Source organism: Anser brachyrhynchus, assembly GCF_964034855.1.
Source record: "Anser brachyrhynchus genome assembly, chromosome: 7".
In the NCBI taxonomy this organism is placed as follows: domain Eukaryota; kingdom Metazoa; phylum Chordata; class Aves; order Anseriformes; family Anatidae; genus Anser; species Anser brachyrhynchus.
This window is the reverse complement of record NC_137701.1, coordinates 4,588,871-4,610,289: the sequence shown is the minus strand read 5'-3', so window position 1 is coordinate 4,610,289 and position 21,419 is coordinate 4,588,871. Positions and strand designations below refer to the sequence as shown.

Genomic DNA, 21,419 nt, shown 5'->3' with positions numbered 1-21,419 from the left:
TGCCCATTCCCTCTCTTTCACAGACTCATGTACATCTAAAATGCTGAGTACCAGAGTACCTTTCCTTGTCTTTTTAAGCAGAGATGCAGGTAGGCTGATTAACAGCATGAGATAGAATTGCACAGTCATTTACCACTTATGTTGACCAAGCTACAGTCTAGTCCTCAAATGCAAGCTACACAAAGGGCTATGCAGCGTAAGCAGCGATCACAGGCTGAGGCACTGACAGATAGGCACAGGGCTCTTGATCTCCAAGTCCCTTTTGTTCCCTCAGATTTAGTAGAGAAGTCAATTACGCATTTACTGATAACGTGGCTCACCCTGCCAGAAGGGTACTTCCATTAATATTACATTGAATATCAGAATAAATGCAGAATAAAGGCAATCTGTGGTTAAAAACATGATACCTTGATCCCCACTTCTCTAAGAAAAAAACCAATAAAATATTCCTATTGCAATAGGAAAGTAAAGAATCACATGGCTGAGATATTGAGAGAAAGCCAAAGTGCTTTGAAAAGATCAATTACAGCAAAATAGTAGTGCACAATTGTCAATCTTCTACCTTTGTAGTGAATAATGAAATATAAATAGCCTTTTGCAGTGGATAGGAGTACTCCCAGATTAAGGGGAAGAGAGTTTGCAGAGGCCAGTTCTGCTGACTTCCATGAGCAGCAGAATATGATACATACATTTTTGCAAGGCAGGGATAAATAACCATCAGACACCTCGTCACTTCCATCTGATGCTTCTACTTCTCTGGTCAGCTCTAATCAGAAACTAAGGCTCAAATGCTCAACATGTTTAGCAATCAGATAAGTCTACAAAGCAACGCTTTCTGACAAGCATTCTAAAAGGAAGACTATTTTAAGACAAATACGAGAAGACAAGAAAATCAAGTATTTTGCTGTTTTCTTACAGCTGCCACAAAGAGCAGGCAAAAGTACTCTTCTGAGAAAGAAGAGAAAGGTCGCTGGACCAGTACTGCCTAAGAAATGGAGATGTCTAATTTCTATTAATGTCAATGCAAAAAAAGGCCTAAGTCTCCGAGGCTTTGCAAATGTCACCAATGTTATTATCTAGTTGTTGAATATTATCAGTATGCTAAAGGTACATAGTCTTCTAGATGGCTTTATGCTGATCTTGCAGAGTAAGTCCAACGAAGCATGAAAAATGTGTGAATTTATATCGTCATGAAAAGTGTTTATAACTATACTTTCCCCTGATATCTTCATAAAAAGGTATTTCATTAAAGGACATTGAAGATACTTTTCCAACTCAAATGCAGCTGCAAAGCAGAATGGGAATTTTGCTGCAGAAGGCAAAAAAAATCAAAGCTAAAGCACCTGTAACACCAGGCTAACCTGCTGCCAGCCAGGCCCAGGAATTACCAACACAAGGGACAAGAGCTGTTGTGTCACTGCAGACCATCAGCATCACCTGGGTGTCATCGGCAAAGGCTGCTTCTTCAGGCACAGAGAGTTCCACAGCTCATGTTGAACCATTCTGCTCTGGGTCACCCGCCAGCAGCCAACAAGCCGGGCTGTGCGGTGCTACAGCTCAGCAGCAGGACCACGGGCACTTGTGGAGAACAGCGCAAGGCACCATCATTTCTGTGTTCCCACGTGCTCTAATGCAGAAAAGCACATGCATATCTAATTTATTTTTTAAGTTAAAAAATGTTATTACTTGTTCATCTTCACCTGAACACCCTTTTTCCAGTCCTCTGTACATAACTAAAATGAACTTACACACTGAACAGGACACAAGCTAAGCATGGCATTTTGAATTCTATAAACTGCTTGAGCTCGATAGCAAGAACTAGTTCCAATTTCAATGGCCTTTTCCTACTCACAATTTGTGGAGATTCTGAACCAATCTAGAAAGAATATTACAGGCTGAGAAATTATGAATGTAAAATTTTATAAAAATATGCTCATTTCTTAGCATCTCATTGTTTTTGCCTTAAATTATCAAAGTAATTTAAAACCTTTGGCGAATAGCTTAATAGGCAAGAGCACTCTAGCTTCAAATAGATTTTAATGGGAGGGTAACCACAAGAATAAAATCAATTAATGAATACTATAAATAGATCCACGAAAACTCAGCTCTTTCTATCCACACACACTCCTACCCCACCACCCATGGAACAACTTCCAGAATAACATGATAAAACAGCCCACATAAGAAATTAAATACTACATTTGGAGTTCTCAGCACTGAGTTTTCTGGAAAGTTGATGCAGGTTTCTATTTCCAGAAGAGTGAAGTGTTGTAACTATGCTAACAATACATTCACCTGAACATATAGAGAATACTGACATTCTGAAGTATTTTGGCTGCATTTGGAATGTCACAAGTAAGATCCCTTAAAAGTTATGCTTTTTAGGAAAACAACTCACTGGCCGAGATGAGTAGTTTAAGCTTTGCCTAGCTACTTCCTCTAACACTACATACTTTTGAAAACCTTGGCCATAAGACATCAGTTGCAATAAACCTCACATGAAATAGGGAAGAAGTTTGTACCCTCTACTGCTTACCAACATGCCTATGCCAAGAGAGCACATACTACTTTAAAGTGTGTATCCCATTTCTGGGAGTGGTAAAAGTGGAGATGATGCTTCATGGATATTCTCCCATTGGGAATTGAGAAAATATACTCCTTCCTCCTCAAAGCACATCTGTGGATGCCCATTACTGAGTAACCAAAATATTTACTCTACAACTTCCTAACAAAAGAGATGTTAACAAAAGGATAGAAGTGCCACAGTTGACTGAGATCACAGTACAAAAGAATCAAGTTATGATTTGACATGGAATGATGCCAGATCAATAACCAGTAATTGGGCGTTGTGTCCACATGAGCATTATTCCAAAGTCTTTCCATCATAATAAAGCATGACTGAAAGATAGATCTGACCTTCTTTTACTGACGTGGTTATAATTATACAGTGTCATCTGAAAAACAGCCAAAGGTCTTTCTTGGAATACTTGACCAATAAGCCACAGCTGTACTTCCCTTTAACAGTCTGTCAAAGGAGTTGGAGACATCTGTAGCCATGCTCAACATCCTGAGGGCTGTGAAAATGGAATGTGAATAAGACTGGCATAGGGAGCACGCATATTACCCAGTGTAGCACACATGAGACTAGGAATGTGTCTTCATATGAGACCATGAGATTCAAATCACAATCAGAAAACTTTATAAAAAGGATGTGTGGTGGAATTCAGGAAAAAAAAAAAAAGATGTATGATGTAAGAACTAAGCAAAAGCAAAAGAGATTCCTCTTCTCTACGTGCTGTATTTAGGTGAGGATTTATTTTCCCGACATATATGTGATAACATTGTAACCATGGTAATAGCTTATGAATTCTTAGAGGTTCCTGATTTTGTCATAGTTGCTTCATTTGTAGCCTTTTCAGAACACAAATTAAGTTGTTGAATTATTCTGTTTGCTCTTTTAATTGCTTCTGTACTGCCATATCCTTGATGACAATTTACACACTGATATTGAAGGGAGTCACGCGATGTAGAATCATTCACAGTGGAAAGTTCAATAAAGATTAGCATGGGACAGATTTATTCAGCTTTGTTGTGATGGGTGGGACAGCTAATACAGACCTCACTGATTTTTGCGAGGGCAAGCCAAGGTTTGGAAGAGACAGCTATAGAATTGGCTGACGTTTTTCAATGCCACTACCAAGACAAGTGTATTTATATATTGAGGATTTATAGTTCTTATAAGGAAGTTTGAATAATTAATAATTTACCAATTTGACTGAACCAATTTTTTCATAAAAGATATGGTGATGAATTAGGAATTGATTGTCTGCTAGGGGAAAGAGATTGAAAGAGAGGCCTCAGAAGGAGAGACAATTCCTAGCAGAGCATCTGAGGACTGTCTCTGCAATAGCAAACAGGGCCGTTGCAGCTGTGGGGCTCCACACCACAACCCATCGGGAGCACCCATCTTAGGAAGCAGCACTTCCTGGGCATTCTGGAAACCCAGACCGTGACTGATGTGGGGCACTGGAATGGAAGAGTTACACTGAAACAGTAGGTATCAGCCTAACTGTGATATACCTACGGAGAGAACTGACCTCAGCAAGCTTTTGGTGATGGCTAAACGTTAAGATAAACTAAACAAGGCACCTAAACTCTGACTGGAGAGAGAGCAAGAGAGTGCACACAACTGCTCCAGAGGAAGACTCAATCCATCTTGAAATACATCTCTAAGATAACAGGGATGAGATTCCTTTGAGGTGTTTCTCCACCTCCATTGCTTATAGAAGTGTTGATGACATTGTCAACAGTCCTATCTGCAGTTTTTTTTTTTTGTTTTGCTTTTTCCAGTGAATAGGTGAGAGGAACAATTTGCAGCAAGCATACAAGAAATACTAGACAAAATAGGCAATTTAAAGGTTAATAATCCAAGCTCAAGTTCAGGAAATGAGTCCAGACAAAATCTCTTTGAAAGTCGCTTGTGAATTCAACTAATAGCCAGCAGTGGGACATATCTGGGTTTTTGAAGCCATATCAAAGCATGAAGCAGCAGATTCAGGCAGTGAGCTAGGCCTCTAAGAAAGCAAGCAATACAGATCTGAGCAAGTGCTTGATCTTGCTCTTAGTCACACAGTTCAAGACAAAGAAAAGGATAATCAGCAAGTTCAGAGCTACAGCACATTTAAATGAACCAGTATGCGCTCAGATGAGTGTATACTCATTTCTTTTGTTTTCTTTAGAGCAGTTAAATATTCCCCAAAATATTACTTATCTGTTTGTTTCTACATATTCTACAAACCACAATGAAAAGAAGAAATCATGCAACAACTGAGGAAGTGAACATTTGGAATGAATTAAGGCTGAAGTCTGATTTACAACTCAGTTATGTCACATTGTCTAGCTAAACTGTTGCAGGAAAACACTGGTTCACTCATTCTGTGTCTGTGTAACTATGCTTGAATTACATAGAATGCAAATATCCCATCAAGCAGAGTTACAAGTAGCACAGAAAAAGCAGAAGTATCATTTTAATAACACGAATATTCTCACAAAAGCTGTAATCACATCCTTGCAGTTAATCGCCCAGCCAAATTCTTTCCCTAGATCATACCTTAAACAAGCAGCTTAGATGGTTCAGGATTGTACATTCGACAGGATACAATAGCTCCTTATTCTCAGCAGTAAGACATTCCAGATGCACGCGTTTTCATCTACCAAGGCTGCACGCTTGCATCTGTCAAATGTTTAGGTATAAGTTGTTGTGCACGTAACAGATATGCTACTTTTAAGAAGTCTAGATGTACTAGTACATACTGGAAATCTTAAAATATTCAAAATCCGTATTTATATGGAACTAACTCTCCACTAAAACATGGACTGACCATGAATTAACTCACTGCTTACATATTATGAAGTGTAATGTATATAAACACATGTACACAGACATATTAAAGTATATAAGTGTATGCAGAGGGAGCAAGAGAAAGTGGAGTGATCAGTTTAACACAAATATACAGAAGTTATATAGGAAAAAAACTAACCCTTGCTGTATAAACAGCAGCAAAACTTGATTTTTATTTTTATTTTTTAATTTAAAAAAAAAAAAACAACACACACAGCCTGGACCAGATCTCCTATATGAGTCAGACTGGAATCCCAGCTATTAATGACAAGCTGCTACACCACTCCCGTGCAAGCAGTTGTCTGAAGCTGCATGTATACCCATCATATGTTGTTATTCCAGTTACACCAACAACTATGCTACAAGCTTCAGCTAGATCGATTGCAAAAATCTCAGTGTTCAGAAGTACTGGAGTACCTTCTATTTCTTACCTGAGGTATACTGGCCAAGAGGTTATTATTATAGTCTGTTAAAGCTATTTATTTAGAGCAAAGATTATTATTACTCTAAAAAAGCTGATAAGTACACCCCATCTGGCATCTTTGTTTAGCTGCATTTCACTAAGAGCAGGAAATGTTTTTTATTATGTGCTAGTAAGAACAAATCTGGCTTTGAAAGTGAGAATCATCTAAGAACCATGCCAGCATGGGACAGGTGTACAGTAAATGAGAAAGTGAAAAATAAATACAATTGTGAAAAGCTTGAGTACGATCATCTCACCACAAAGAACGCATGTATGTCTCATACTTGTTCAGTTTTTACTGTCCCCGCCCCCCCCCCCCCCCCCCCCCCCCGGTTTTACAGGGATCAGGTTTGAACAGGGAAACAGCACAAGAAAATGGAAAAAAAAAATCACACTCCGGAAAGCTTGGAGCCCTCCCCAAATTTTTGAGTTAATGACTGTTTTTCAGGCAGAGCTGTCTCTTCTTTCTGAATCTAAAGTAGCTCATTATATACCTGATGAAAGGTAACTCCAAGAATAAAATGAGTAAAAGCGGTGCCCTTGAGACAAAGGAAAAGCGTGTTTAGTGAAACAGTTAAAATAAAGATGTTGCTTACTCCTATCTTGCTCTCAGATAAGACCTGAGCCAGTAAGCTACAGAGAATTAAATCATGGAAACAGCAAAAGGCTCAAGGTGGTCTTTGGGATTTAGTTTACTGTACAGTACTGTGCTCCAGTGACTAAGAAAGGATAGAAACACATGTAGCATAGGAAGAATTCATGGTATTTTTCCAAATCTGCAGTATTACATGTAGAATAAGAGACCTTTTTTTGCACAAAGAATGCAGTAATCTCAGCTTTAAAGCTCCTGTACTGATGCTGAGGTTCTGGCTTCCAGTCAGCATTTTTAGTTAAGTGACACATTGGGGAGGGAAAAAAAAAAAACCAACACCAAAGAAATCAAGTAAAAATCAGGGAAATACATAATGTCACAGATGAAAAGAATTTCTTCAAATATCTAGAGTTCTCTGAGAAGACACTGTTTAATAAACTAAGCATAACATATTTAATAAAATATTCAAAATAAGATGTGCTTTTTGCCCTCATCCAGTGTAGTCAAACAGTGAACTCCACAATGTAGACAGCCACTGCAACCACTTTCAAACCTATTATAACACTGCCTGTACAGGCTGAAGGAGAGCACTAGAAGTGAGGTGGAAATGCAGCCTGTAACCAGGAGTCACATGTGGAGGTCAGACCTCCTGTTTTATACAGACAGACTCTCACTGCACTAAAGTCAGGTGCAAAACTGTTAAAAGATGATGCCTCAGTTACAAGTGCTTCCTTAAAAAAAAAATAAAAATAAATCCTGGTCTTCCCAGAAAGTATCACAAAGCTTAGAACAGAAGTAATCTTCCTTTTTTCTCCTCTTCACTAAGTCCTAGATGAGAGAATCAGTTCATTTTGAAATCTATCCCTTAAAAATTAATTATAGGAACTTTTTGACTGTAGATTTCTCTCAAGCCAAGATGAACCAAGAATTAACATGTAATCACCTTAATAGCAATTATACATATAAAGTTTCATCTTCATAGCACTTTAGAAAATTTCCCTAATTAATAACATGACTTTCTGCTATGCTAAACGTAGCAACTGAGAAGTCTGAATTCCAGCTGCTCAAGAGATGAGCATCCTGCAAGACTTCGCCTTTCTTATCTACTTTACTTTACTTTCCTATTTTGTCCACTACACTACACAGCGCAAAGCCCCTCATTTAAAGTTCAGAAGCACACCTATCCTATAAAGCAACTTGCTCCGACAGAGAGAAAATCATCTCTTTCCAGGTTCATTCATCTTTTGGACTTTCAGCAGATGTCAAGCAAGTTCCAGTTCTACATTAAATAAGCATGAATGTCTGAAGTCCTAGGAGTGGGGCTTTTTACTAAACAGGGCCACTATGATTGAGAAGCAGTGGGTTCTACATACACACAGCATGTTTCTCTTAACGGTAGTACCGCCATTATTGTGGTACAAGCAGGATTCTCCAAATACAAATAGTACTAATGCTAGAGTATTTACTGAATTTGAGACTCAGAACTGTTTAATGCCCCCTTTAAAAAAAAAAAAAAGATACTATTTACTTTCCCTGAGCAAACTGACTCCTTGTATGTGTTTAAGATTTAAAACAACAAAAAGAGAAAAAAAAGATGAAATGTCCCTGCATGCGGACTTCTAGTTTTTTTAGACATTTTACAGGAAGGGAAGAAAAAAAAAGAGAAAGCGTCTGGAGTAAAAACTTTACAGACTTTTGACCTCACAAAGTAGAGACTGACTCAAAGCTCAGAGGTCAGTAATATTGCTCCTGGGGATTGCTATTAAGTATTTTGGATCAGGCTTTTAGAAACTTCCAGTTCTTCAGTAGTGTTTGAGAACTTGAGAACTATTCTTTTCCCTTATTTATAAATTCTGGGAGTAGCAACATCATGTTTATGACTGGCATTCCCAACTAATAAACTAATAATTGTTAAATGCTGTTCTGTAAATTTTGGGGATGCTCTTCTCTTTTCTTAACTTACAGCAGAATGTTTGTTTTGAGATCCTGAATGAACAATTTTTATTTTTTATGTTTGTTTACGTCTTGAACTTGAGGGAGATAGCTGGAAATTTTATCAATGCATACATGATCCAAGACCAGCTACTTATCATTCATAACATTACGTAAACTAAAATGCAATAGGTGTTCCATAAATAATGATAAGAGTCCTTATTTCTATTGGCACATGTATGAGGTGTTAAAGGAGGTGTCTATTTGAGGTGTTAAAGAAACTGAAGGTTGGCTGTAGAAAGAGATCACATAATCATGTAATACAACAAACACAGCTCTAATTGTCCTTTTTCTTTCATGCAGATTTCAAAATAAGGGTTGAGAAGAGATGGAGACTGGACAAAAGAAATTGGGACTGTTGTTTAGATATGAATATGGAATATTTAAGTACTTTTGTACAGTGCCATTGGAACAGGCTCCAAATAGTTTCTCATGCCAAGCAGGGAATATTTTAAGTCCTAGTATGTGAACTTGAAAGCACGTTGCAATTGTATTGTTCACCAGTGCTAGAATCTATGGGGGAAAAAACATGACCAATTACAGATGAAATCCAACGTTCTTTTGTCTATTATTTTCACCTTTATAACAAGCATTTGCCAAATCTGAAATCCATATATTAAGACCACAAAATGAGGATTGACTGCTTGCAGCTGCTTTTTTGTATATATGCATACATGATCAGCAAGTCTAGGATCTCACTTGGAGAGCTGCTTGCTTCAAGTTACCATTAATGAAAGTATTGTTCTTCAAAAACATGTCACAGGGGTTCCTCATAAGCAATTTTAAAAAATGCTGTTTTCTTATCCATACAAATGTAAGTCAAATAAAATTACTCCACAGCTGCTGGGTTTCTAGCTTTTCTAATTGTATTTGTTCATGGATTTCCTTGGCATTTTCAAGTGGAACTAGAAACAAAAACAAACAAAAAATACAACCCAACAAACACAATGCATACATTGATGAAACCTCCTGAGTGCTTTAATATAATCCAAGGCAATTTTCTCTAAGAAACAAAATGAATGAAATTTGCTTATGGACCCTAAGCTTTGCAAACCCTTCAGCTGGAACAAGAGAAATATGTGGCTGGGAGCCAAGCGGCAGCCAAATGTGTTAGATGTGTTCCATTTATTATTAATGTGACAACATTCTATAGAGCAGCAACAGGGCAGGAAAGTAAGGGGTTGCTATGGAGATAAGTTACTCAAGATGCAGCTAAAAATACTCCCTTCTTCCCTTACTGTAATAAATATTGCATTATATGAAGGCTAACAATGATGATATCAAATGCCATCTCAAAAAAAAACACCTTCCAGCTGTGTGCATTATGGCTATCTAATGGATTGCCTGATGGTCACACTTCAGTTGTCTGTGTACATGCTGCTTCTCTTTTTTTTTTTTTTAAGCCTTGTTACATGGTTAAATGTTAGAAGACAGCTGTTGGCATTATTAGGACAAAATATTGCTCCCTACTCAGGGTAGATTTCTTACACCATTGTGGCTTTGGCGGATTACAGTCACATTATGAGGAGATGCAAGTTAAACTCAAAAACATGGAAGTGTTATAACCTATTTCGAACAAGGCTGTAGGGGTTTATTAGGCCTCATCTGAGGCCTACGGTTACACATTTTATTTGATATTCATTGCATTCTAGGTATCTTAAGATTACTGAAGAAACTAACCCTGCCTATTGATCAGTATTAAAAAAATTGTTCAGTCCTTTTGAAGGATGCCTCCACACCTTTGTCTTTCATGTAGGAAGTTTTGGATATAGCTAAACAGCAGCAGACTTCTTGGGTATTTGACTATATGGGAATTAGAAAAATGCTATGTCACAAAATACCTTTACCTCAACAAATTAGAAAGCCCCATTCTTCCATTTTGTACATTTTTCTCCCTCAAACCTTTTCACTGATTCCAATACGAAGTGAATCTTTATCAATTAAACTCAGATTAAAATTTTTAAATACAGAACAACACATTAATATCTTGGTTAATATCATAGCCATCCCTTGCTTACAGTCTTTTAAAGATGGCATTAGTGTTCATTTCTTAATTTATCACCTAATTGAACAAAGGATTTTTTTTTTTATTTTTTCCCTTTTAGAAACACAGATTATAGAGTTGGGAAAAGACCTCATCAGTCACCTAAGCTGCGTCCTTGTTAAAATCTACTGCTGAGTAGGAAATTGCATCTGGGTGTATTTCCAGTCACAAATTCACCTTCAGTAATGTAACAATACAGCATGCACACCATCATATATAAACTACTCAAATTTCTGACTGAATTCAAGTCCTGCTTGTTGGCTTTAGGGTGATCTTCTATTGACAGCGTTTTTTCTTCCAGTTGAATAATGAACTCCATCTTAAGGCATTAAATAATACGTACATTTGCAAAGCTAAAAAATCCTCCTAGAGAAAAGGCAGGCTGGCCATAAGTTGTCATTTTTTTTATTTCTTGAAGTGTGATACTATTTCTACTGTTAAAAGGCAGCGCAAAGCACTTAGGGGGAAGGAAAGCAGTGCATCTGAGAAACTTGGGTGACAGTGCACAGAACTCCTCTCAGCGTGTCCCAGGTGCACAGAGCTCTGCAAGGGGCTTTGGGTTATCACTTTGCTGGGAGCAGTAACCTCTTCTTCACAAGAAGTACAAGCAGATTCTTCAGTAACAGGGTCTGTAGATATTATTTTCACTCTTCTTATGTGTCTACTCTTCCCTTACCTGTGATGGCACGGAAATGAGACATATAGCAGCACTACAGCCCCCACGCACATTGGACACTGGCTGAGCAAACACAGCAGTGAGCCTCTCCTGAGCCACAGGTTGAGAGCACAGCTAAGGAAATGCTGAAGTACTTGGAGAAATTAAAAGCACTCTTCTTCAAAATAGGCCTCAATACCACGCTGAATTCACATTTCTCCTCTTTAGCTAAAAGATGACTTATTTTACAGGTTCACCTGAGCTGAACCCCACAGGATCTGTGATAGTAGGCTGTGTTTTGTTCTTTGCCTTAACATACTTGTGGCACTGTATTGATGCAGACTACCACAATTTAAAGGAAAATAATTTTAACTCTGATATGTGCATACATCTCTGGAGATCCTTCATTTGACTCTCCATTACCTGCGTGCCATCAGTTAACAACACATCTGAGCATGTACAGATACAGAAAACCACAGACCATATTCTTTGAATACACTGTATAGTTTCAAAATTCATGCTGTATAACATAAAGCTCTTTCTGTTTATTTCCAGAAGTGAGTTGTTAGTCTGGGAAGGAATTGTTTTGTCCATCTGGCTTTTCATTTCTCCACTACTGCTATGTACATTTACCCTGAGCTAGGTTAAAAAAAAAAGTTATTCTGCTTTTAGAAGCAACATAGCTCTCATGTGACCCTACATCTTTTCCTCTGAAGCAGCTCCCAGCCTGTGTGTACCACTGCGCAGGTGGAATCGCAGTGACCTTGAGTGATACTTTTGCTGGACAAGTCTCCAGAGGATTGCATTATTTCTGAAGCATGGCTTCCTGTCAGATGTTGTACTACATGGCACACATGCCTGTTCATAACAGATGCTTCACTTCGAAAAAGCATTCTCTTGTTTTTCACAGCCACTACGTAGAGGAGGGTTAAGAAAAACAGAACCACTCAGCTATAACCTGATTACATTTGCTCTCATCAAAATTTCCCATCTTCTTTCAGATGAGTTTTGACAAAGCTTATAGTTTATGCAAGTCAGGTTTAATATAGGTTATAATATATATATTTAAATATCTTGTTCACATAATATCTAAGAGAACTCCAAATGTCAGATGTACAGGAGCTCTGGAGAATGCTGTTTTTAGAAATGGATTGACAACACAGAACCATTGTTTCACTGGATACATACACTTCAAAGACAAACATTTCAGTGATTGAAGATGTAGAGTTACAACAGAAGGGACTCTCAGCATGAGTGTTTATCCTCCCTATCCTAGGGATAGGTATTCCTGCTAGCTCTGCAGAGGAACACTAGAACACTAAGTACGTTTTTATAGGAACATTGAGAGTGTATCACCTCTTAAAACAAGGAGAAATAACCAGTGATGAAGAGTAAAGTATCCCTACCACCACCACCACGATTAGATAGATTCAGAAGTCAAGAACTGAAGCCTTACAAAGTCCAGGTGGATAATTAGACAGTTTTGTGACAATGAGAGCGATTAATCATTGAAACACACTACAAAGCAAAATGTTAGATTGCATCTCCTGAAGAGTGGATGCCTTTTTGGGAAGGAATGCTCTGGCCAGCCACAAGTTGTGCTTTAAAGGTGAGTCACAGAGAGGTAGGAAGATTTAATGACTCATCATATGGGTACGATGCTTAATGATCCCTTTGAAACGTAAATGCAAATTGTAAAAAATCTTTCATATATTTTATATGGATTATAGCACCAAAACCTTTTTAAGCCTGAAACATTTCTTTATTCTAAAACAAAAACCCTGTCACACAGCAGCAATACTACTCAAACATAAAACTTTCAGCATGGTTTACTTCAAGTCACATGGGAAGTCAATGACAGCAAAGAGCCTATGCTACAGATTGATCAGGTTCTTCATATAGTTCTTAAATACACATTTAGAGAGCTTGCAGCCATTTCTTTAGTCCCCTAAACAGTTACCTGAGAGCAGACTCCTTCATGAGCGGGAGGGCTGAGCTTAGACGCTTTTGTCTGTTCCAGCTCATTGCTTTCCCTGTTTTTCCCCTGACATTCTGGATTAGACCTTCATCATCATATCTGCATTATGCCAAGGATGCCTTTTTAGGTATTTTCACTCACAGAAGATAATGAGCTCACCTATCTTACAGCTGAGGTGTCCCAATTAGTTGCTACCTCACTTGGTTCTGCTTCAAAGGTCAGAGTTAGGCCATACATACAGAAACAAGTCAAAAAAAAAATTTAGTATACCACAGGGGAGACGAGATAGCAGCCTATTGTGTGGGGAAATTGTTTATAAACAATGTCCTCCCCCCATTTATGGTCTTAGCTTAGCTTTTCTGTCTTCCACATTTGAAGATCTACAAAAATGGAGTATGACTTGACTAATTAATCAGCAAGTGTTATTTTCCGTTAAAGCATATTTAATCATCACAAAAATTAGGAACAACTATCAACCAAAACCAGTATAATTACTTCTAATGTAAATGTGCTAATTTAAATTGTGGAGTATTTCTTTAAGAAATGTGTTTGTTAATTGGGGTCTGCTCATGAAAGCAAGCTACTAATTGAGCTAGCATGTGCCAGATAGACTAGTTCAACTGAAAGAAAGACAATATTTGTAATGTAACACTGATATTAAAAGTTAACATTTTAATGACAAAACCTATCAGGCTCATGCCAGTTCAATTAGTCAGCCCTTCCCATGAGCAGACCCCAATTAACACACTTTTTGAAAGAAATATCCTACTGTTCAATTAAAACATGGAAGCATAAATGATTACACAAGTCTGTTTTGATAATTAGTCTTACTTGATCTGTCTCAAATGTGTTGTTCCTAAAGTGCTGTATCATCAGAATTTATGGATTATTTTTGAAGCAATTTCTTTAAAATCTGTATTAAGCAGTCACTGTCTGTATAACACTACCAAAATAGTCCAAAAATCCAACCGTAGCAAGTTAGCATCTTCGTGCCAGCTTTAATAACAGCAGAAGCTCATAGTACATACGTTACAACATGATGTAGGGACCGAATAAACAGGCCTTCTGTTGTGTGCAATTTTCTGTACAATCCTATGACAAATATGAGTAAATAAAAGCAAGCAAGGGTTGATCCAAAGTCTGAGATCAATGAGAGTCTCTCTTGACTTCAGCGAGCATTGGATTAGGTTCCTATATTCTATCTGAAAAGAGAAATAATTACAGCACATCAGGCGCTGGGAGCTAGCAACTTGGTTAATATCGATTTGGCATAGTAACTGCTATAATATTGATCTTAAACACAACTTGAATATAGATTTATCAACCATTCTGTAGCTCGGTGTCAATGTGTAATAACGATAGCCTTTGATGGCTCAGTAAAGTAGCAACAACAACAAAGAGCTGAGGGAGAGTCATCATTGCAAAGGGTAACCCCGAAGTACCATGATACAATGATAACACCTGCTTGGGGGAATCTTGCCACCTAACTGAGCTACTGAAAGATCCTCTAAGTTGTTTGTAATCAGATAGGAGTGATGTCAATCAGTCACATGGAGAATCTGGGAATTTTCCCTGTATTTCAGGTTGTAACATAAAATACAATGGCTTTCTGTGGAAGGGATTGATCTTACCTACTCATAAGTTAAAACAATGCTTCTTACGATTGATCTCCTCAAATCAATATTATGCTTTTTGCTTGATACTATGAAACAGGTAATTCTAAATTCACAAGTACAGACAGAGTGAATGCAGATGTGCCATCACTAAACCGAGTGGTGTGCAATTACAGTGCCCCTGCAGTCCACTACCGGTAATCCTGGCTTCAGCATGAGTCTTTCATTTCATGGTTGGACTGAACTTCTGTTATTACTACCTGTCAAAAGTAGTTATCACTATGATTCCCTGAGGAGACATTCTTACTGATCTAAAATGTCTTTAGAGAGTGCGACAATCATCCAGTCTGAAAAAGAACATACAAATCTATTTGCCTTAGGATATTACATGCTTGCTAACTTGTCACTGCTATATCTAATGGCATTACCTAAAATAGTATGCAGGTATACTTGCCACCAAGAATTTTTATTAAGGTAAAACCTAAATAAAAACATAATCATGCTTTGAAAACTGCTTTGAGACTCTCAGAACAGTTAGCTAAGCATATATTTGATAACTCCCCCAAAATATGGGGGGCTGTCTCCTCTTATCCTATATATATTTTTTTTTTCCTCCTGATGGTTTGTATTGGAGCAGGGGGTTGGTGAGAGGGGAGTGGGAGGCAAAAAGCCTAATGGCATATTGCATTTGACATACATATTTACTTTTCCTGAGACAGTTGCTGTGAAAGTACCACCCCCGTTCCTAGTATTGAGAAATAATATCAAATGCAAAGTGAAAAACATGATTGTTCACTGCACCATTTTCAGTCTGAAGGAGGGGCTGCCCTTCCTGTTGGAAATCCATAACTCCTGTGACCTCAGTGCAACAGGACAACCCCAAAAGGCTTAGCTTTAACTTGGGGAGTGTCTGCAGCAGGACTAAAGGATTTGCTGAAGGATCCCAGAGGCTTTGCTGTATAAGGGCTTTCCTTATACAAAGGGCTTAAATAAAGGCAGCACAAGATGAGAGCTGCCTTTGGTGAGGGACGCAGCTGGGAGGTGGAGGACTCGGGGTCAAGGGTTGGCCTGGTAGGTCAGAACCAGCATCAGATGCGTGAGATCAGAGGAGATCATAGCTACCTTTAATTCATTTTTTTTTTTCTTCCTTTATGTACTGTCTGCCTTCTCCTTCTGGCGTCAGTATTAATGCTTCTTTAAGCAGTAGATATATTTTTTCAGTTTGTGCATTTTTATTTATTTAAACTTAAAGCAGGGGAGACAAGAGGTATGTCATCCCTTTGATGTCAGCGGAGGTGTTTGTCAGTACAGACTTTTCCAATCTTTCCAAGTATGTACAGATACTCTGAAATGTAGCTGCAGAGACTTAGCAAGAAAAAAAAAAGGGGTGGGGGGTGTAGTAAGAAGGAATAAGAGAAAATTTGTCTTTCAGAATGTGCTTTGCATTCCTGATGCATCAGTCTTCATCACTAATTGAACAGAAGTCGGCTCTGTTCTCCCCCACCCCGTACAGCTACAGTTACCTCTGCTACCCTGGTATATTGAGCTGTTTAGTTTTTCTTGTTGATTATGGTGCATTTGTTACATGCTGTACAACAACATATGTGACAACCTCAAAGTTTAAGTATTCGGGTTCTGATAGTGCAAAACATTTATATCTTATTCAGAATGTCCCTTTCCCAGTTTGGCTGCAAGTCACCGGAAATCTCACATTCAGATTCAGGAATTCAAAGAGTTGCAAAAACAAACAAACAAATGTATGTTGAAAGACTTAACACAGTTTTTTTTTTTTTTTAAAGCTGAACATAAATAACATATAAAGTAAAAACAACGTGTTCATGCATTTCAATCAAGAATTCAAAACCACAAATATATTAGCCTTAACTTTAAGCTCTGGAGAATCTTTTCAGTGGATCGACTATTTAAACTTTTTACTCCAGATGTGGGGAAAAAGAGACAATGAAATATTAAAATAATTTACATTTGAAATTTTACTCACCTGTTTAATTCCTGAGATAGTGAAAAAGGAGTTAAGTATACCTCCACAAAAACCTTGTGCCCATTTGAATCAGTAGATCTTAATACACATTGACTCAACTACTCAATTAGTTTGTCAAACAGAAAAAAAAAAAAGTATGTTTTTTTTTGCTTTTAAAATGCTTTTTCAGCAAAAACTTCAGTTTTGTGTTCGGAAAGAATACACACATTAAACACTTTGCATCCTACATTTGAGCTAAGAATGCAAAATAAAAGCAGTCTGGGACTATCCTAGTCAAACAAGAACAAACAGATTTGCTAATAATTTGAAGTACTGAAAGTACTCCGTGCTATTTCTTTTTTTTTTTAAAGGGGGAAAAAAGGCATTGCACCTGACCCAGTTGAATAAGTAAAAGCAAAGAGCAGACTACAGTAAAAGCAGAAATAAAAAGTCACTTACTATTAAAAACAACATCAACTGAAGAAAATCAGACAGTGGGGAAAGGAAAACATGCTCTCCATTTTGATGTGTTGATAACTCTCAGGCTCCTAGCTGGAGGCTAGAAGCATCTCAAGGGCCTACCCACACAAACACACTCATGAGGCTCTACTACAGCTAGCTTTGCTTAAATAATGCAAGTATCTCCCTTTTCCCCATATTTCATATGAAGTCTTACAGCAATCAGTACACAGCTTCCGTTCTTTACGCCATTGGTTTTCCTAGAAAACGAAGGTCTGCTGGTGTTATACTGCAATTGTTTAGAAAAACTCAATGCTCCAGGAAGTCCCTCAGGAAAAGGCAGGAACTCAGGACAGTTGCCAGACAAACAGGTTTTATACACACACACACACATATATATACACATTAAAAAAAATAAAAGGGACTAGCCCTACATACAGGTACAGTTATTAGTACTCAAGATATACATTAGGATACACAACGCAGTCATTTATTTGGTTATTTTGCAGAGAACCTTCAGAACTTTTTCAGTTGTAGTCAGAAAACTTATCCATACACAATCAGAGACAGAGAAATCAGCACACCCGTAAGAAAGGCCCTCTTAAAATGTTTTAGAAGACATACCCACCAGTAACTTCACCTTGTCCTTAACCTCACACGTTCCAAAACAAAAAAACAAAACAAAAGAGCCAGGACAACTCAGTTCTGCATTCTCCAATCTCTCATCTTGTTAAGCCTCTACCTCAGGAATGATGTACTCTCCTATCTCATCCACATCACAGGAAAAGCAGGGTTGTGCCATAAGTAGTAACTCACCCTCACAGCCTCTCCCTGGGGTACCTGGCACGGTGAGGGACTCTTCCCAGCTTTGCATATAACACTTTCTCCCCATAGCGCTAACTTTCTGAAGAAAGAGAGCACTAGCTAGCCGTCTGCAAACAAAAAGTGTCCCCAACTCCAGCTGGTTTCCTTTACCCTGTCTCATTCCAAGAGACCGCTAACACCTGAGATGGCCTGCCAGTCTTACCCACGCAGGTGTAGCTCTTCCATCTGTTTAGGTCAGCAGTTAGGGAGGCTTTTTGGTTCAGAGGTGGGTCTAGAAACCCCCTCTAATGTGATGTGGTCAGAAGGACTATGCTTTGCAGGCCGACCCTTGCTAGTGCTCACCCAAGTCACACAACGAATTCATGCACCTTGGCTGAGGAAGAAAAGGTCAGCCACTGCTACGCCATGGCTTTGGAAACCCTCAAATGAGAATTTAGGGAGAGCTGTATGTTACAGTTAGTACTGTCTTTTTCACACTAAGGATAAGCAAGTACATTCACAGCTAGAGCTTTAACGGGAAATTAAGAGAACTTCCAGCCCAGAAAGAAGGATGGTGGCAAACTTGGGACCTCCCAGGAGGCAGAAAGCCCTCATGTCCTACCTCCGTCTTTGATGGCTCACAGAACAGCCACCTTGTTAGCACGTGCAAGCAGGCACTCTGTGCCTAGACTTTCACCTCTGTCAAAAAGAGAGGGGCCTAGGCCGTGACCCCTTCCCCAATGTGCTTTCAGGCTGTGCCTCCCGTGCTGTCACAGCAGATCGGGCTGTGACAGCCTGATCAGGAAAACCAGAGGTGTTTTAAATTTTCTGCTTGACTTGCAGTCCTTTTACCAGACTGAGGTTTGGGAGAGTTTTTCCACTGGTATTTTTATTATGCTTTAGGAAAAAACAGGTCTGAGGTTGACACTCAGCTTTACAGTTTCAGTACCATGCATATAAATTTAACTACTTAACTCCACTGAGCATTGGGTAAGTGGGGCAGCTCAAACCAGTACACTGCACAGAACATTTATCACAAACTGCAGTATACAATTCCCTTTGCCGTTTAGGCTTACACATTTTAGAGTATTTACAATCGTGCTGAATTATACTGGAATTCCCTTTCCAAAGGACTTCACGAATGTATTGCTTGAATGCTGCCAAACTCATTTTTTCATTCATCTAGACTTTAGAGGACCTGTGTTCCTGTGAGGCTGCACACGCATTACCAGATCCCCAAAACTGCTGGGATGTCTGGATTTCACTGACAAGTTGGTGGCGCTGAGTGCTGATGCTGGGGGACCCCCAGGAAGGGCCCAGACTGGCAGCTCCCAGCCTGGCCCAGGCCATGCCGCTACCTTGGAGCAGAGCTGCTGTCGGCATGGGCACTGACACCCTTGGCAAGGGGGCACCTGGAGCCCCAGCCGTGTCTGATGCGGTGCCGTGAGCAAGTGGCAGAAAGCAGCTCTTGCTTTTAAGTGAGCGTACCTGTTAGAGCAACTCAGCCGCGGAAAGAGCCCGCTTTTATCTTTCAGAGGTGGAGATGTACTTGTTGGCGTGCAGCCATCCTCCCCTTGACAACCTCACAGTGTGTTTTCACAATTTAAAACCATCTCTCTCTGGGCTGGAAAAAGAAAAGCAAACTCGGAAAAAACCATTACTCTCACAAAACAAGCCTTTCCCACAAACCTGAAAGGACCTTGGGAAGGGCACAGTTGTTCTGCAGCTCCATAGCTTCTACTTAACTAGGCTGGTTGTGTGATTGTTTGGATATGTAAAACATTTCCAGGGGAAATCCTGGATTGTGAGAAGTACAGATTTAGTGTCCTAAGTCTCCTTAATAGGTGACAAAATGAATCCAGACTTCACATCCCCTCCTAGGCAAATCCTGCCCATGATCTTCTTATGGTTGCTTTTCTGTATCTTATACCTCAAAGGTGTAAGAGTAGTATCTCTCCCTGCAAGTCAGATACTGTTTGACATATTTAAAAGTCTTTATTCTCCTCTAGCACAAAGAATCAATTAAAAAATGTCTTCCTCCATGGACTTCAGGTGTACTATAAAGCTATTATTAAAAACATTGTGGATGTGACAAAAATAAAGGATAAGGTACCTTAAAAATAAGGTAGTAAGGCGACTTTTCTGATGCAGAAAAAATGTCCAGGGAGCATGTCTAACGATGTGACCAGGATTTTTTAGGCCCTTCATACAGGTATTATCAATGCAAGTCTGCTTCCTGGCCCGTGCAAATAGACTGTGAACATTACATGAAATTTCCAGTCATGTTGGTTGTGAAGCCCAGGTGGGTATGCATGGCTTTCTGAAGCCTGAAGAGACTTCCTTAATGGAGCCCAACAAGATTAGCCACCTTTACCCACTGCATGACTCCATAAAACAGGCAAATAAATCACTAGCAGTCTCCTAATAGACTTAGCTTTTTCCTGTTCTGAATGAATATTGTTTGGATTAAGCTCTACAATGGCCAGCTCTGACACTGCCACAGTGGCTTGTTTCTTTTCAATGCTGTTTGAAAGATTTCCAAATTTTTGAAGATGTTGCTCTTGTCCCCTAGTAAGAAGTGTAAGAGGCACTCTGCTGGCGAGCTTGCAGCATATTTACTGGAACTATTTTCACTTGATCGTGTTCTCTAGCTGGGTCTTTGGAGTGGATGGGGACCTCAAGTTCTCCCACTTTTTGTGTGCAATACGATACACATTTCCTCCAAGTCCTCTGTGTTGATGGATTTGTTATGTATTGTGTGACATATTGCTGCTTCATCTACAACTTGGGCATGTCTAGTGAAGCAGCCCGCTGCTGACCAGGCTGGTTGCATCAAAGGACTGACCAGCGACAGTATTCATTGCTCATGATTATGTACCCTTACTCTGGGATTAGTATTTACATTTTATATTGTGAGTTATATTGTGAGATATTTTTTATTTTTGTAAACAGTTGTTTTTGCCTTCTTTTTCTGTTTAAGCTCAATTTTGAGTATGTTACAAGATGCTGGGACTGAAAGCTGAATGTGACTTGCTTGCATATCTGAAGCAGTCTAAAAGCTACAGCTTGTCAGTTGTCTCCTTCTTTTGTTAACACACTTTTTTTTGCAGCATAAGTAGTGTTCAAATTTTCTTTCCTTCTCTTATCTCAGTAATGTTTCTTCTAGGTACTTTACAAGTAGAGAAGCATTCCAGTAGCTCTGAAATTAGGAAGAGCAAGAATCAAATTCATGAATGCATGAAAGTGTCAAAACTCGTTGTTGGGCAGTGTAGGATTTGCTGAGTATGTCCTTATGCTGGTGTAGCTGAGCCAGCCAGTGTGGCACTGCTCTCCAGTGGAGCTCGAGAAACTGTCCCTTCTATTTCATTGATCCAGGAACCTGCTCAGTTTGCTTGTCAAAAACCTGCCTTGAATTATGCTGCCTTTTCATCTCAGTGCTG

At 38.9% G+C, this 21,419-nt stretch overlaps 1 protein-coding gene across 1 annotated transcript in view; it reads right to left on the bottom strand.

Moving 5' to 3' along the window:
• TMEFF2 (transmembrane protein with EGF like and two follistatin like domains 2) overlaps positions 1–18,097 on the bottom strand; it is a 329,406-nt gene extending 311,309 nt beyond the window's left edge. The window contains exon 1 of the mRNA XM_080598844.1: positions 17,992–18,097. The gene's annotated coding sequence lies outside the window, so the exon portion shown is untranslated. The remainder of the gene's footprint in view (positions 1–17,991) is intronic.
• Between the last annotated feature and the right edge of the window lie 3,322 nt (positions 18,098–21,419).